This window comes from Fukomys damarensis, unplaced genomic scaffold (genome assembly GCF_012274545.1).
Source record: "Fukomys damarensis isolate Sample0158 unplaced genomic scaffold, DMR_v1.0_HiC HiC_scaffold_39, whole genome shotgun sequence".
NCBI classification, from domain to species: domain Eukaryota; kingdom Metazoa; phylum Chordata; class Mammalia; order Rodentia; family Bathyergidae; genus Fukomys; species Fukomys damarensis.
Window position 1 is genome coordinate 63,166,006 of NW_022900951.1, and position 17,353 is coordinate 63,183,358.

Consider the following 17,353-nt stretch of genomic DNA (forward strand, 5'->3'; position numbering starts at 1 on the left):
AAAAAAAAAAAAAAAAAAAAAGATGAGAAATTTCTATTGAAATCTTTCACTCATTTGAAAAATAGGGTGTTTGCTATTGAATTATAAGAATTCCTTCTATATTTGAGATTTTAGCTCTTCAGATACATGCTTTGCAAATATTTTCTTCCATTCTGCAAGCTGCCTTTGCACTGTTGTTTCTTTTGCTGTATAGAAACATTTTTAGTTTGATTTAGTCCTACTTCTTTATCCTTAATTTTTTTGCCTGCCATAATCTTTTCCCTAATAAGAATCCTCTGATTCAGAATCTAACTTACAGCCTTTAAAGTAGCTGTTGTGGTCATACCTTATTTTGTTGGCCAGATCAAATGACATTGTAATAATCTGGCATTCCTGCTGTGGGCATAGATCCTTGAGTAGACTGAGTAGAAAATATAATGGGCTGTTGTTAAGTCCAATGGGCTATTCCCTGAGAACCTTGAGGCAGTAAAACCTGATATGATGGCACTGAAGGATAGGAGATGACCATTCCTTGAATCTGATTTCCAATGCTATTGGTTTAGCCTCCAACAGGCTCTGATTCTGGCACTGCTAAACTCCAACTATTCCTTGGTAGTTTTCCTGCTGGTTGACCATAACTTGATAAACTTTTTACTGTGCAGGCTGTGGCAGTGGTTGGTTTAGAGGTGAACTGTAATGGACAGAAGGGTTTAGGACAGTATTGAGGATGCCTGGAGTCATAGTGGCCTGGAACAAAATAACAGGATGGCACCTGTGGTGAGGGCTAATGAATCTATCCCTGCTGCTGGAGCACAGCCTGGCTGACAGCATGATCAGAGGTAGAATAGCCACCGTAGGAACCAGCTGCCAAAGTGGGAGGTGGCAGAGGTGCCCAGGTAGAGGTGACAGAGGTGGAGGAGGAGGAGGCTTGCATGGGGGCGCTGTTGTCATGATATAACTGGATTGTTGTGGAGACTGAAGAACAACAGTACATTACAACATTATGGCATGAAGGTGAGAGCCGGCAGATAGCTGGAAGGAAAAACTCATGTGGTTGAACTGAGAACCAAGGTTATCCTGTTGTGAGAAAATGTGGTTAGGTGTTGAGGTGGTAAAGGCTACAGAGGTGGCTGTGGAGTTTCAGGCCCTTGGGTTCTAACTGCCTGTTGAGTCACAGGAGAGTTATTTATGACTGGACTCCCATCTGGGTTTATGAAGGTTTGACCTGTTGTGGGTTGATCAGAATACAGCCAGGTGGTATGCCTGCCACTTTCAAAGGAAGTGAAAAGAAGCTAGTACTAGGAGATGTGACTTGCCCATTTAGGCCACCATTGAAAGAAAGAGAACTATGGATGTTAACAGCTAGATAGATGAATACTGCACCTTAAGAAGACTTGCTGAGTGCTGTACCTGGAAAAGGCTGCTGGATGTGAGAAAGAGCCAGTAGATGACCCTACACTACCAGAAGACTCAGACCTGTTTTAGAAAGCCTGCCTATGCTTTTGCTGCCTCCAGAACTATCACCTCTTGTCAAGTCTGAGATTCCACTAAAGCTGATGGCTTTGGTTATGGCAGGCTTCAAGTTTCACAGGGAGCTATTTGAATCTGTGCTGCTCCACAGTCATGATTCAGAGTATTTCAGTTCATTCTCAGTGCTGTTTTGATGACTATCATTTCTGAAAATATTCACCTCTATCATCTTTAATATGTTCATTACATTTCTGATCAGGTATTCTTCTATTGCTAGTTTTGGTTATTCTGACAGACTTTCCACGCTGATCAACATTGTGGTCTAATCCAAAGTAAGCAGCTACTCTGTGATAGCATCCTATGGGAAGATATCATTGGGAGAGATTTTTTTACATGGAGACTCATTATTACTAATGAAATCTGAAATTTCTTACTCCAATTTCAGCATCATCATTCTGTATCTGGGGTTGTTTTTCCACAAATTTACTAAAAGTTCATGTAGATCTATACCAGTTGAATCAGTATATTCATATTTATTCATTTATTTATTTATTTGTTTATTTGGTACTGTAGATCAAACCTGGGACCTTGCACTTGAGAGGCAGGCAACAGAACCACTGAGCTAAATCCCTGGCCTTACATCAGTGTATTCTTGACTGGAATCTCTTGATAACATTTTTCTGAGCAACTTATCATGCATGGCTTTATCTTTTCTGCTTCATCTTCTGACAGCTTCTCCTCTTTTTCAAATGATTGTGCTAGCTGGATATGAATTTTTCCTGAAAATCAATATTGTTATCAATGTACTGCTCATTCTTCTCTGCCAAAATCTTCCCATAATTTTCTGTTTTGATAAGATTTTCAACTGTAGTTGCATCTTTCATTTCTGCCTCCAAATCCTCCTTTGCTTCAGTTTCATCTTTTATAGAAATGGTATCAGACATCCTCATTAGCAAAGGTTACTTCAGCATTTTACAGAGATCTTGAAGCCTGATGTATCCTCTTGATTTGGAATTGTGGTGCTCCACAATATTAAAATAAAATAAAATATTTAAAGGTTCCTTTCTACAGCTCTCAGCAAAGATTTCAATTGTATTGAACAATCTGTAATCTGGGCCACCAGATCCAGTAAGGAAGGCCTCTGGAGGTCTCTCCTGACACCTGCTCAGACCCACCGGGTGGGTCCATGACATCCCCGACTGCACACCACCAGATCCAGTAAGGAAGGTAGCCACGCGGGTGCCCTTGAAACACCCCCAAAACCTGACTCCCCCCATTCTCAAACCTCCTGATTTGGCCAGTGCTTGGACCCACTCTGCAGAGGCATAGATGGTCATGAAGGGTATTTTTCTGAGCTCCCAACCTTGAACATCTTTAAAGAAAAGGCCGGGGAAACCTGTAATAGAACTGAGTGGAGTTCTATCCTGTGGGTGGGGAAATTCAATTTATGCCTTGTGGACTGAGGTCAGTTGAATCACGGGGACCTGAGATTGACTAGCTGAGATCAAGGGATTTGGTTCTGCACATGGCTGTACACGTGGTATATGACAACAGAGCCATAGTCTGAAAGAGGCCCTTCAAATTCTTTTGTTTTTGTCTTCCTCATTCCACCCTATAATTTCTTTCTTTTTTCTGTCCTCTCTCTCCAACTCAGTCTCTTGTTCCACCATATTATCCCTCATCTCCCTTTTTATTCCTGCTCCTGCCCTATCTCAGATTTCTTCTTTTAATATTTTTTCTTTTTTTCTTTATGTTCCTTTCTCCTGTCATCTTACCTCACTCATGGCTCTGTAGCTTGAAGGGAAGCTGAGCCCCTGTTACTGTTAAGAGGATATATTCTTGTCCTTATTCCTGTACTCTATCTATCCCCTTTGAAGCTAATAGTTTTGTAAAGATAGTATGGTCATTCTACATCCTCTGCCTTCACTTGAAACCTTCTCCAATTCTTTCACTTATCTACTCCACTCATCCTAACTCAGTCTAAGCCCCCATCCTAAATGGTAAAGATGCTATATTGAAAAGCCTATTCACTGAAAACATATTTTTGGCTGCTTCATGGTATTAATTTAATTCACATGGTTTAGAGGTGATAGATTAATGACTACCACAAGTTGTCAATTTGCAAGCTGTGCTTGATCCTAAGGGGTTGCTGAATGTATCAATTGGGATAAAGGATTGATTTAATGAGTTGTTTTCTCCAATAGTATGAAAATGAGGATGTGTATGAGTCATTAGAGACTCAAAAGCTAAAGCACAACTGTATCAGGAAGATTGAAGCAATAACCCAAAAATTAAACCAAGGACAACCCAACAACAAAAATAAAGATGAGAAAACACTTAAACAAGACACAAAGATAGACTTTCAGTTCACCAATGGCAAACAGTAGGGCAAATGAGGATGAAAAGTGTGATAGTGAACCATCAGGACACCCTGGAACCATATCACAGGAGGTAACAAAACAGATCAATCAGGCTCTAGAAAAATTCAAATCAGAAATAATTTCCCAGTTAACCAGAGAGATGGTGAGCAAAATGGAAGTCATGATTCAAGACTCTAGAACAGAAACTGACAAAAAAATAGATGAGCTCAGGACCATGATAGAAGCCATGAAGACTCAACATAAGAAAGAAATGGAGACGATGACTGCCCAACAGAGGAAAGAAATGGAATCCAAAAACAAATTGAAACAGATACCCAGGAGATTAAAAACTCTATTGAAAGTGTATGCAACAGAATAAAAGATTGCAAAGATAGAATTTCAGATATGGAAGATAGGATTGCAGTTGGTGATAACTTCTAGATGATGCAAAGAAAAATAACATAAGACTGATAGGAATCCATGAAGTAGCAGGAGAAAACACAAATGACTTGAAAAAGCTCTTCACAGAATTAATGACATAAAACTTCCCAAAGAGAAGGGAAGAATGAGACATACAGATAAGTGAGGCATATAGAACTCCAACTAACCATGATAAAAAAAAATCTACACCTAGACATATAGTAATCAAGATCCCAGAAATCCAACAGAAGAACAAAATACTACAAGCAGTAAGAGAAAAAAAAACAAATCACATGCAAAGGAAAGACCATAAGAATCACAGCAGATTTTTCAACACAAACCCTTAGGTCAAGGAGAGCCTGGTGTGAGGTATTTCAAATCCTAAAAGAAAACAACCTCCAACCTAGACTGATGTATCCTGCAAAACTCTCTTTCAAAATGGACGGGAAATAAGTTACTTCTATGACAAAGAACACCTGAGAAAATTCATGAACACCAAATCATCACTACAAGGAATTTTAAACAATATCCTACAAAAGGACAACGAAGTTCACAATAACATGAGGCTCAACAGACCAAATCAAATAGGCAAGGTAAGAAACTAAAAGGAGAGGGGAGAAAAAGTAAAAAGAGTCAACAAAAGGACAATAACATGACAAGAATAAGTCAGAACATATCAGTTTTAACCATCAATGTGAATAGCCTCAATTCACCAATCAAGACAAATAGACTGGCAGAATGGATTAAGGAGCAAAATCCAACAATATGTTGTATACAGGAAACACAACTAGTGCAAAAGGAAGCCCATAGACTAAAAGTGAAAGGATGGAAAATAATTCTCCATGTGATAGGAGCCCAGAAAAAAGCAGGGGTAACAATCTTATCCACAGACAAAGTAAATTTCAAACCAAAATTCATTAAGAGAGACAAAGTAGGCCACTACATTCTTGTACAGGGAACAATTCAAGAGGAAGAGATGGCAATCATAAACATATATGCACCAAATATAAATGCCCCCAACTATATAAAACAAATATTAAGTAACATGAAAAACCAAATAACCACTAATACAATTGTAGTGGGGAATTTAAATGCCCCACTATCACAAATTGACAGATCATCTAGGCAGAAAACCAACAATGAAATAATAGAACTGAACCAAGCTTTGGAATACATGGATTTGATAGATGTCTACAGAGTATTCCACCCCCAAAAAATTAGAATATTCATTCTTTTCAGCTGCACATGGATCATTCTCCAAGATAGACCACATATTGGCTCACAGAACAGATCTGAATAAATGCAAAAGAATTGAAATTATCCCCTGTATATTGTCAGATCATAGTGCAATCAAGCTGGAGATCAATAGCACAAGAAGCTGTAGGCACTTCACAAATACATGGAAACTGAACACTCTCCTGAACAATCAATGGATTACAAATGAATTAAAGAAGAAATTAGACAGTTCTTACAAATAAATGAAAATTCCAATGCAACATACAGGAATCCATGGGACACTAGGAAAGCAGTTCTATGGGGAAAAATCATAACATTGAATGCCCACACTAGGAAAACAGAGTGAGCTTAAATAAACAACCTAATGATGAATTTTAGACTCTTAGAAAAACAAGACCAAGAAAAACCCAAGGCTCGAACGAGAGAGCAAATTAAAAGATTAGAGCAGAAATCAATGCAATGGAAACTAAGAAAACAATACAAAAAATAAATGAAACAAAGATTTGGTTTTTTGAAAGAATAAATAAAATTGCTTAGCTTAGCTTATCAAAAAAAGAAAAGGCTCAGATCCATGCAATCAGGAATGAAAAAGGTGAAGTCACAACAGATCCAATAGAAATCCAGAGGATCATTAATACTTACTTTGAGAAACTTTACTCCAATAAAATGGAAAAGACAAGAAATGGACAGATTTCTAGATACTTATGAATTACCAAAGTTGAACAAAGAAGATAAAAACATTTGAAACACCCCAATTACAGTCAGTGAAATTGAAAATGTAATTAAAAATTTAGCAACAAAGAAAATCCCAGGCCCTGATGGAGTCACTGCTGAATTTTACAAGTAATTTAGAGAAGAACTACTGCCATTACTCGTCAAACTTTTCAGTGAAATTGAAAGGGAAGCTATACTTCCAAATTCATTCCTGGAAGCAAGTATCACTTTGATTCCCAAACCAGGGAAAGATGCAACTAAAAAAGAGAACTACAGGCCAATATCCTTAATGAATATAGATGAAAAATCCTTAATAAGATACTAGCAAATAGAATACAGAGGATTATCAAGAAGATCATACATCCTGACCAAGTCAGATTTATTCCAGGGATGCAAGGGTGGTTCAACATAGGTAAGTCAATAAATGTAATACAATATAATAACAAAGTCAAGGACAAAAACCATATGATCCTCTTGATAGATGCAGAAAAATCATTTCACAAAATTCAACACCCAATCATGATAAAAACCCTGCAAAAAATTGGAATAGATGGTCTATATCTCAACTTAATAAAGGCTATCTATGAAAAACCAAGAGCCAACATCATAGTAAATGGCCAAAAACTGAAAACCTTCATGTTAAAATCAGGAAAAGAAAAGGATGCCCATTATTACCACTCCTCTTCTATATAGTTCTGGAAACATTAGCTACAGCAATTAGATAAGAGAAAGAAATTAAAGCAATGAAGATAGGAAAGGAAGAAGTTAAAAACTGTCATTATTTGCTGATGATATGATACTCTACATTGAAGCCCCAAAAAGCTCCACCAAAAGACTTCTAGACTTAATTGACAGATTCAGTATGCTAGCTGGATACAAGGTGAACACCCAAAAATTAATAGCCTGCTTACACACAAATAACAGACTCACTGAGAGAGAAATAAGGGAAAAAAATCCTTTTAAAATAGTATCCAAAAAAATGAGATATCTAGGAATCAATCTAACAAAAGAAACAAAAGATCTCTACACTGAAAACTACAGCACTCTGAAAAAAGAAATTGAAGAGGATATAAAAAAATGGAAAGATATCCCCGGCTTCTGGGTAGGAAGAATCAACATAGTGAAAATGGCCATACTTCCAAAACTGCTATATACATTCAATGCAATGCCAATTGAAATTCCAATAGTATATTTCATAGAACTAGAAAAAAAAATCCAGAAATTCATTTGGAACCATAAGAGACCTAGAATAGCAAAAGCCACCCTACACAACAGACACATGGCAGCGGGTATACAATTCTCAATTTGAAACTATATACAAAGCCACTATGCTAAAAACAGCATGGTACTGGCAAAGTAACAGGCCTGAGGATCAGTGTAAGAGATTGGAAGGCACAAAAACACTCCAGATGTACTCAGCTACCTCATATTTGACAAAGGAGCTGACCATCCTTAGTGGAGTAAAGATAGCCTCTTTAATAAATGGTGTTGGAAAAACTGTATTTAAACCTGCCACAGATTAAAGCAGGACCCTTATCTTTCACCATGCACTAAATTAAAATCTAAGCGGATTAAAACAGAAACACTAAACTTGCTGGAAGATAAGTTAGGCAGAACTTTGGAAGACACTGGCATAGGAAAAGACTATGAACAAGCCCTCAGTAGCATGGGAACTAGCAGAAAGAATCAACTACTGGGATCTCATCTTATTAAAAAACTTCTGCACTGCAAAAGAAACCATCAGCAGAACTAAGAGACAACCTGCAATGTGGGAAAAATATTTACCAGCTGTTCCTCAGACAAAGGATTATTATCTAAAATATATAAAGAACTCAAAACAATCAGCTCCCCCAAATATAAAGACCCGATTCAAAAATGGGCATCCGAAATGAACAGACATTTCTCACACAAAGACGTAAAAGCAGCAAGCAAACATATGAAAAAATGTTCCACATCACTGGTCATTTGAGAGACACAGATGAAAAGAACCCTGAGATTACACCTCACCCCACAAAGAATGGCTGCTATCAAGAAATCACTCAATAACAAATGTTGGCAGGGTTGTGGGGAGAAAAGAACCCTTCTCCATTGTTGCATTGTTGGTGCGAGTGTAGACTGGTGCAACCACTCTGGAAATCAAAATGGAGATACCACAAAGAGCTGGGACTGGAGGTTCCATTTGACCCAGCCATCCCTCTGCTGGGTATCTTTCCAATAGAATGAAAAGAATCATATCACAGAGAAGTATGCACACCCATGTTTATAGCGGCACAGTTTGTAATAGCTAAAACTTGGAAACAGCCCATTTGCCCCTCAGTTGGAAACTGGATAAAGAAGATGTGGTTTTTCCATAAAATGGAATATTACTCAGCCATAAACAATGAGAAAATAGATTCATTCATAGGAACATGGATACATATTAAAGTTATACTCCTAAGTGAATTAAATATGTCACACATGTGTAAATACCGAATAGTTTCTCTGATGTGAATAAACTGTAATAATACATAAGATCCTAATAAGATTACTGAGATTGTGAAGTGGGAAGAAAGGGGCTAAAGTTGTAGGTAAGGTGGGATGGGTAGGGGAAAGGTAATAAGGGAAAAGAAAAAAATGTGAGTTAATGAAAAGATGGAAATAAAGAGTTTGTAAGTGGAGAGGGGAAGAGGGGGTGAAGGGAGGGCAGGGACAAGGGGAAAAAGTGAGAAGCAAGAACTGTCATGTAGAGGTACAAGATCCCAACAATGAATGTAACTGTACTGTATCCCTAAAATGTACCAATAAACTTAATTAAAGCTGAAAAAAATCTGTAATCTGGCAGGAGTCCCATGTCCTTGTCATCTCTGCAGATTCCTGGATTGAAATTAACAGTTTTTGACCAAGTATATCATTTTTTTCAGTGGCCTGCATTATTGAGGAGGAAGAGTTCATTGGAGCCTGGTATATCGGTGGTACTCGGTAGGTACAAGTAAGAGCCTTAGGGCAGGAAATGAACCCATCACCAGGGACACTAGCTCCAGTGGCCTAGTTTATCCTTCTTTATAGCACAGTACAACTTCACTGTATATAAAAATCACATTTTTTTTTTTTTGTTACCAGAGCTTGAATTTGGGACGTTCTACTTGTGAGGCAAGTGGTGGCACTGCTGACCTAAAGCTCTGGCCCAGGCTGCATATTTAGCTAAGTAGCTCTGCTGCCTGCCTCACAAGTGCAAGGTCCTGAGTTCAATCCCCAGTACAAAAAAAAAAAAAAAGCAACTTAAGCTCTGGCCCCAAACCACAATTTCTTTGTTTATCCGTTGGTGGATATGTAGACTATTTCCAAGATTTAGATATTACAGATTGTGCTGCTATAAAAATTGATGTGCATATATCACCATGGTATGATGCTTTTGATTCTTTTAGGAAGATATCAAGAAAGACAATAGCTGGGTCAAAGGGAACAATTTAGTTTTAGCTTTTTTAGGAATCTCCATACTGACTTCCATATTGGTTGCACCAATTTTCACTCCCACAAACAGTAGAATAGGGTGCCTTTTCCCCCACAGCCTTAGCATCATTTGTTATTGGTTGGCTTCTTAATGATAGCAGTTAATTCTGGAGTGAGATGGAATCTCAGTGTTGTTTAATTTTCATCTTACAAATGACCAGAGATGTTGAACATTTTTTATGTGTTTATTTGCTATTTATACTTCCTCATCTGAAAGGTGTCTATTTTCTCTGCAATTGGAGATTTGTTCATAAAGTCTTTGCCTACACACATTTCTTCAGGAGTTCTATGTGTTCTATCTCCAGCAGATTTAGTATTTGCCTACACATATGTCTTCTAGAAATTTACCAATTTTATCTCCCAGAAGATTAAATTTTTTTAAATATTTAGATCTTTGATCTATTTCAAATGTAATTTAGTGCATGGTAAGAGAAATAGGTCTAGATTTAACCTTCAGTATGTGGAAAGCCAGTATCTGAAGAATGATTTATTAAAGATGTTATCTTTTTTCCAGTGAAGGTGTGTGGCCACTTTGTCAAAGATAAGGTGGCTGATTGAATTTGTAGTTGTTTCTGCATCGTCTATTCTATTCCAATGAACCTCCGATCTTTTTTAATTTTTTTCACTTTTCATTAATTTTATTGGTACATATTAGGTATACGATATAATGCTATTCATCATTAGAAATGTATGCCTTTACACTGAACTTGTTTCTTCTTTTTTCCAGTTTCCCCTGCTCTCCCTTCAACCCCTCCATCCTCCTTCTTTACAAAGACTTTGTTCCCATTTTTTCCTTTTTTCATATTTACTCATTTCCCTTCTTTCCTTTGCCATAGCCCTCCCACTTCCCCTTCACATTTGAACATTTTCTTCCTATTTCACAAAGTCAATTATGCCTATTCATCTTTATTTATACTTTCAGTTTCTCACACCAGAAAAACTATTTGGTATTTACACATGACTGTCTTATTTATTTCACTTAAGTGTATGGCCTCAATGAGCATCCATTTAGCTATAAATGCCTCTAATTTCTCATTTTTTATGGCTGAGTAGTATTCCATTTTATAAAAAACAAAAAAATTTCTTTATCCAATCTCCAGTTGATGGTCAATTGGGCTGCTTCCAAGTTTTAGCTACAAACGGTGCTTCTATGAATATGGGTGTACATATAACACTGAGGTATGCTTCTTTCAATTCTTTTGGGAAGATACCCAGTAGAGAAATAGCTGGATTAAATGGGATCTCTAATCCTAATTCTTTGAGATATTTCTATACTGATTTCCACAATGGTTGTACCAGCCTACACTCCCACCAACAGTGGAAAAGGGTTCCCTTTCCCCACAGCCTTTCTTGATTGATTTTATGACAGCTGCCATTCTTTATGGGGTGAAGTGGAATCTCAGTGTTATTTTCATTTGTATCTCTCAAGTGTCCAGTGATGTTAAACATTTTTACTTTATGTTTATTTGCTATTTCTACTTCTTTGATTGAGAAATGTCTGTTTGTTTTAGCTTCCCATTTTTAGATTGGGTCTTTAAATTTTGGATGTCTGATTTTTTATAGTTCTTTATGTATTCTAGATAGTAGACCTTTATCTGAGGAAGAGCTGGTAAATTTTTTTTCCCACATTATGGTTTTTCTCTTCATACTCTTGGTGGTTTCTCTTGCTGTGCAGAATCTTTTCAATGAAAAGAAATCCCAGTTGTTGATTCTCTGTGCTGTTTCACATACAACTTAGGTTTTGATCATGAAATATTTTCCTACACCAATGTCTTCAAGAGTTCTACACAACCTTTTTTCCAGCTACTTTAACGTTTTTAATTAAATGCTTAGACCTTTAATCCATTTCAACATTAGTTTAGTGCAGTGAGAGATATAAGTCTCGTTTTGATCTTTGGCAAGTTGAAACCCAATTTTTCCAGCCCCATTTATTAACGAGGCTCTCCTTCCTCCAGTGAGGGTGTTTGGTTTCCTTTGTCAAATATGGGATTGCTGAATGTGTCTGGAGTGGTTTTTGCATCTTTTAATTGGTTCCATCGATCTTTGGGTCTTTTTCTTTGCCAGTACCATGCTGTTTTTATTACAGAAGCATTGGGCTGAGGATTTAGCTCAGTGGTTCCACTGCCTGCCTTGCAATCCCAAGGACCTGAGTTCGATCCCTGGTACCAAAAAAAAAAAATAATAATGCAGTTACTCCTATTACAGAAGCATTGTAGTACAGTTTCAATTTTGGAATTATGATAACCTCTACCTGTCTTTGTTGCTTAGAATTGCTTTTGCTATTCTAGGTCTCTTTTTGTTCCAAATGAATTTTTGGATTGTTTTCCCAAGGTATTTGAAGTATGCTGCTGGAATTTAGGGTGGCACTGAATCTAATAGCAATTTTGGAAGTGTAGCCATATTAGTTCTTTCTATCCAGGAGAAAGGGATGTTTTTCCATTTTCTCATATCCTCTTTGATCACTTTTTTCAAAGTGCTATAGTTTTCAGGGTACAGGCCTTTGATTTCTTTCATTAGGTTGATTCCTATGTATTTTAGTGTTTTTTATGCTATTGTGAATGGAGTTGTTTCTTCAATTTCTCTCTCACTGACTCTATTGTTTGTGTACATGAAGACTATTGATTTTTGTGTTTTGAAATTGTATCCAGCTACTCCACTGAATTTAGTTATTAAATCTAAAACATTTTTGGTGAAGCTCTCAAGGTCTTCAATATACAGTATCATGTCATTTGCAATTTAACTTCTTCATTTCCTATCTTGATTCCTTTGTTTCTTTCTCTTGTATAATTGCTGGGGCTAATGTTTCCAAAACTATATTGAACAGGAGTGGTGATAGTGAACATCCTTTTCTTGTTTCTGATTTTAGTATGAAGTATTTCAGTTACTGACCATTTAATATGATACTGGCTGTTGGTTTTTCATAGATGGCTTTTATCAGGTTGAGATAAAGACTCTATTACAATTTTCTGTAGGGTTTTTATCATGAATTAGTGTTGGATTTTGTTGAATGCTTTATCTGTATCTACTGAGATGATCATATGTTTTTTGTCCTTGGCTCTATTAATATAGTGTATTACATTTATTGGTTTTCATATGTTGAACCATTCCTGCATCCCTGGATGAATATCACTTGGTCAGGGTGTATGATCTTCTGGATGATCTTCTACATTCTGTTTGGCAGTATCTTATTAAGGATTTTTTGTATCTATGTTCATTAGTGAGATTGACCTATAGTTCTCTTTTTCAGTTGGGTCTTTCTTTGATTTTTGGGACCAAATTGATGCTTGTTTCCAGGAATGAATTTGGGAGTATTGCTTCATTTTTAATTTCACTGAAGAGTTTAAAAGATAGTGTCAACAATTCTTCTATAAATGTCATAAAATTCAGCATTGAAGCCCTCAGGACTTGTGATTTTCTTCATTGGTAAGTGTTTAATTATGCTTTCAATTTTGTTGATTGATACTGGGTTGTTTAGAATTTTTAGATCTTCTTCCTTCAACTTTAGTAATTCATATGTAACTAGGAATCTGTTCATTTCTTGTGTTTTCCATCTTATTGGCATACAGGTTCTTGAAGTAGGTATAGATGATCCTGTGGATTTCTGCTGGTTCTATTGTAATTTCACCCTTTTCATTCCTAATTGCATGGATTTGGGCCTTTTCTTTCCTTTTTTGATATCATTGGCTAAAGGTTTTTTAATTTTGTTCATTTTTTTCAAAGAACCAATTCTTTGCTTCATTGATGTTTTTTGTATCGTTCTCTTAGTCTCCATTGTATTGACTTCTTCTCTGCTCTTTATAATTTCCTCCCTTGTATGAGCTTTGGTTTTATCCTGCTCTCCTTTTCCTAGAAGCTTCAGATTCATCATCATATTGTTCATTTGAGCTCACTCTGTTTTTCGTAATATGAGTATTCACTGCTATGAATTTTTCTCATAAAATTGCTTTCATTGTGTCCCATAGATACTGGTATGGTGTATTGGCAGTTATTTAATTGTAGAAATTGCCTGATTTCTTCTTTAATTACCTCTGTGATTCATTGGTTGCTCAGAATTGTATTGTTCCATTTTCATGTGTTTATTAAATTCTTGTGGTTTCTTTTGCTATTGATCTCCAATTTTATCATACTATGGTCTGATAATATACAGGGGATCAATTCAATTCCTTTGCATTTACTTAAACATGTTCTCTAAGTAAGTATGTGATCTATTTTGGAGAACGACCCATTTGCAGCCAAAAAGAATGTGTATTCTGATTTTTTTGGGTGGAATACTCTGTAAACCTCAGTTACATTCATTTGTCCTAGAGTTTGATTGAATTCTCATATTTTGTCATTTATTTTTTTGTCTAGTTGATCTACCTATTTTTCACAGTGGAGCATTGAAGTCCCCCACTACTATTGTATTTGTGCTTATTTGATTTTTCTTGCCTATTAATTTGTTTTATATAGTTGGTTGCACTAGTATTGTCATTTCTTCCTCTGGGATTTTTCCCTTTACATGGATGTATTATTCTTCTTTGTCTCTCTATACTAGCGTTGGTTTGAAATACATTTCATCTGCAAATAGGATAGCTACTTCTGCTTTTTGTCATGTTCTTGTCACATGGAGTATTGTTTTCCACCCTTTAACTTTCAGTCTATGGGTTTCTTTTTTAATTAAGTGTGTTTCTTGTGTACAGCATATTGTTGAATCTTGTTTCTTGACCCATACTGCCAGTCTATTTCTTTTGATTAGTGAATTGTGACCATTAACATTGATGGTTATAACTGATATGTATTGAATTATCCTTGTCATGACTTTCTTTTTTAGGTTTCTCCTCCTTTTGTTTTCATTTCTTGTTGTTCCTGATGGATTCGTTCTGCTGGGCTTCCTGGGATTGTGACCCTCATTGTCTTTTCCTACGATATTGTTTAAAATTTTTTGGAGTGCTGCTCTGGTATTCATGAAGTTCCTAAGGTGCTCTATGTCATGAAAGTATCTTATTTCTACATCAATTTTATTTTTTTTAATTTTTTTTCAGCTTTAATTGATTTTATTGGTACACTTTAGGGATACAGTAAAGTTACATTCATTGTTGGGATCTTGTACCTCTACATGACAAGTCTTGATTCTCATTTTTTCCCCTTACCTCTGCCCTCCCTTCACCCTCTCCTCCCCTCCCCATCTACAAACACTTCATTTTCATCTTTTCATTCTCTCACATTTTTTTCTTTTCCCTTTTTACTCTTCCCCTACCCATCCCACCTTCCCTACACCTTTAGCTCCTTTCCTCCCATTTCTAAATGTTAGTAATCTTATTAAAATCGTATGCATTGTTGCAGATTATTCACACCAGGGAAACTATTCGGTATTTACACGTGTGACTTATTTATTTCACTTAGGAGTATATCTTCAATATGTATCCATTTTCCTATGAATGAATCTATTTTCTCATTCTTTATGGCTGAGTAATATTCCATTTTATAGAAAACCCACATCTTCTTTATCCAGTTTCCAACGGATGCGCAAATGGGCTGTTTCCAAGATTTAGCTATTACAAACTGTGCCGCTATAAACATGGGTGCACATACTTCTCTGTGATATGATTCTTTTAGTTCTCTTGGAAAGATACCCAGCAGAGGGATGGCTGGGTCAAATGGAACCTCCAGTCCAAGCTCTTTGAGGTATCTCCATATTGATTTCCATAGTGGTTGCACCAGTCTGCACTCCCACCAACAATGGAGAAGGGTTCCTTTCTCCCCACAACCCCGCCAACATTTGTTATTGTGTGATTTCTTGATAGCAGCCATTCTTTGTGGGGTGAGGTGGAATCTCAGTGTTGTTTTCATCTGCATCTCTCGAATGACCAGTGATGTGGAACATTTTTTCATATATTTTCTTGCTGCTTTTACTTCTTTGTATGAGAAATGTCTGTTCATTTCGGATGCCCATTTTTGGATCGGGTCTTTATATTTGGGGGGACTGATTGTTTTGAGTTCTTTATATATCCTTGATAATAGTCCTTTGTCTGAGGTACAGCTGGTAAAAATTTTTTCCCACATTGTAGATTGTCTCTTAGTTCTGCTAATGGTTTCTTTTGAAGTACAGAAGCTTTTTAGTAAGATGAGATCCCAGTTGTTGATTCTTTCTGCTAGTTCCCGTGCTACTGAGGATTTGTTCATAAAGTCTTTTCCTATACCAATGTCTTCCAGAGTTCTGCCTAACTTACTTTCCAGCAAGTTTAATGTTTCTGTTTTAATATTTAGATCTTTAATCCATTTGGATTTTAATTTAGTGCATGGCGAAAGATAAGGGTCTAATTTTAATCTGTGACAGGTTGATATCCAGTTTTTCCAACACCATTTATTAAAGAGGCTATCTTTCCTCCACTGAGGATGGTGAGCTCCTTTGTCGAAGATGAGGTAGCTGAGTACATCTGCATTTGTTTTTGTGTCTTCCAGTCTGTTCCATTGATCCTCAGGCCTATTTCTTTGCCAGTACCATGCTGATTTTATCACAGTGGCTTTGTAGTATAGTTTCAAATTGGGAATTGTTACACCTGGTGCCATGTGACTGTTGCCTATAATGGCTTTTGCTATTCTAGGTCTCTTGTGGTTCCAAATGAATTTTTGGATTCTTTTTTCTAGTTCTGTGAAATATAGTGTTGGAATTTCAATTGGCATTGCATTGAATGTATATAGCAGTTTCGGTAGTATGGCCATTTTCACTATGTTGATTCTTCCTACCCAGGAGCAGGGGATATCTTTCCATTTTTTTATATCCTCTTCGATTTCTTTTTTCAGAGTGCTGTAGTTTTCAGTGTAGAGATCTTTTGTTTCTTTTGTTAGATTGATTCCTAGATACTTCATTTTTTTGGATGCTATTGTAAAAGGAATTTTTTCCCTTATTTCTCTTTCTGTCTGTCTGTTATTTGTGTATAGAAAGGCTATTGATTTTTGGGTATTCACCTTGTATCCAGATACTTTACTGAATCTGTCAATTAAGTCTAGAAGTTTTTTGGTGGAGTTTTTTGGATCTTCAATGTAGAGTATCATATCATCAGCAAATAATGATAGTTTAACTTCTTCCTTTCCTATCTTTATTGCTTTAATTTCTTTCTCTTGTCTAATTGCTGTGGCTAATGTTTCCAGAACTATATTGAAGAGAAGTGGCGATAGTGGGCATCCTTGTCTTGTTCCTGATTTTAACATGAAGGTTTTCAGTTTTTGGCCATTCAATATGATGTTGGCTGATGGTTTTTCATAAATAGCCTTTATTAAATTGAGGTATAGACCATCTATTCCAATTTTTTGCAGGGTTTTTATCATGAATGGGTGTTGAATTTTATCAAATGCTTTTTCTGCATCTATTGAGAGGATCATATGGTTTTTGTCCTTGACTTTGTTAATATAATGTATTACATTCACTGACTTTCGTATGTTGAACCACCCTTGCATCTCTGGAATAAATCCGACTTGGTCATGATGGATGATCTTCTTAATAATCCTCTGTATTCTGTTTGCTAGTATCTTATTAAGGATTTTTGCATCTATATTCATTAAGGAGATTGGTCTGTAGTTCTCCTTTTTGGTTGTATCTTTCTCTGGTTTGGGAATCAGAGTGATACTTGCTTCCAGGAATGAATTTGGAAGTATAGCTTCTCTTTCAATTTCATTGAAAAGTTTGAAGAGTAATGGTAGTAGTT

At 36.4% G+C, this 17,353-nt stretch overlaps 1 pseudogene; it reads right to left on the bottom strand.

Annotated features, from left to right (window-relative positions):
* Nucleotides 1-319: 319 nt before the first annotated feature.
* LOC104866868 lies at nucleotides 320-2,399 on the bottom strand (annotated as a pseudogene).
* Nucleotides 2,400-17,353: the final 14,954 nt, after the last annotated feature.